Raw genomic sequence first — 288 nt, 5'->3', positions numbered from 1 at the left:
GAGGAAACTGAGGCAGCCCTCATCTTACAGAGGAGGAAACTGAGGCAACCCTCCTTCATCTTACAGAGGAGGCCACTGAGGCAGCCTCATCTTAGGGAGGGGGAAACTGAGGCAGCCCTCATCTTACAGAGGGAAAACTGAGGTACCCCCATCTTACACAGGGAGAAACTGAGGCAGCCCTTATCTTACAGAGGAGGAAACTGAGGCACCCCCGTCTTACAGAGGGGGAAACTGAGACAGCCCTCATCTTACAGAGGGGGAAACTGAGGCAGCCCTCCTTCATCTTAC

At 54.2% G+C, this 288-nt stretch overlaps 1 protein-coding gene across 1 annotated transcript in view; it reads right to left on the bottom strand.

Moving 5' to 3' along the window:
• NDUFA4 (NDUFA4, mitochondrial complex associated) overlaps positions 1-288 on the bottom strand; it is a 7643-nt gene that overhangs the window by 6947 nt on the left and 408 nt on the right. The window lies entirely within an intron of this gene.

Source organism: Vombatus ursinus, unplaced genomic scaffold (genome assembly GCF_900497805.2).
Source record: "Vombatus ursinus unplaced genomic scaffold, bare-nosed wombat genome assembly UNPS02014799.1, whole genome shotgun sequence".
Classification (NCBI taxonomy): domain Eukaryota; kingdom Metazoa; phylum Chordata; class Mammalia; order Diprotodontia; family Vombatidae; genus Vombatus; species Vombatus ursinus.
This window is presented reverse-complemented; position numbering and strand designations above follow the sequence as displayed.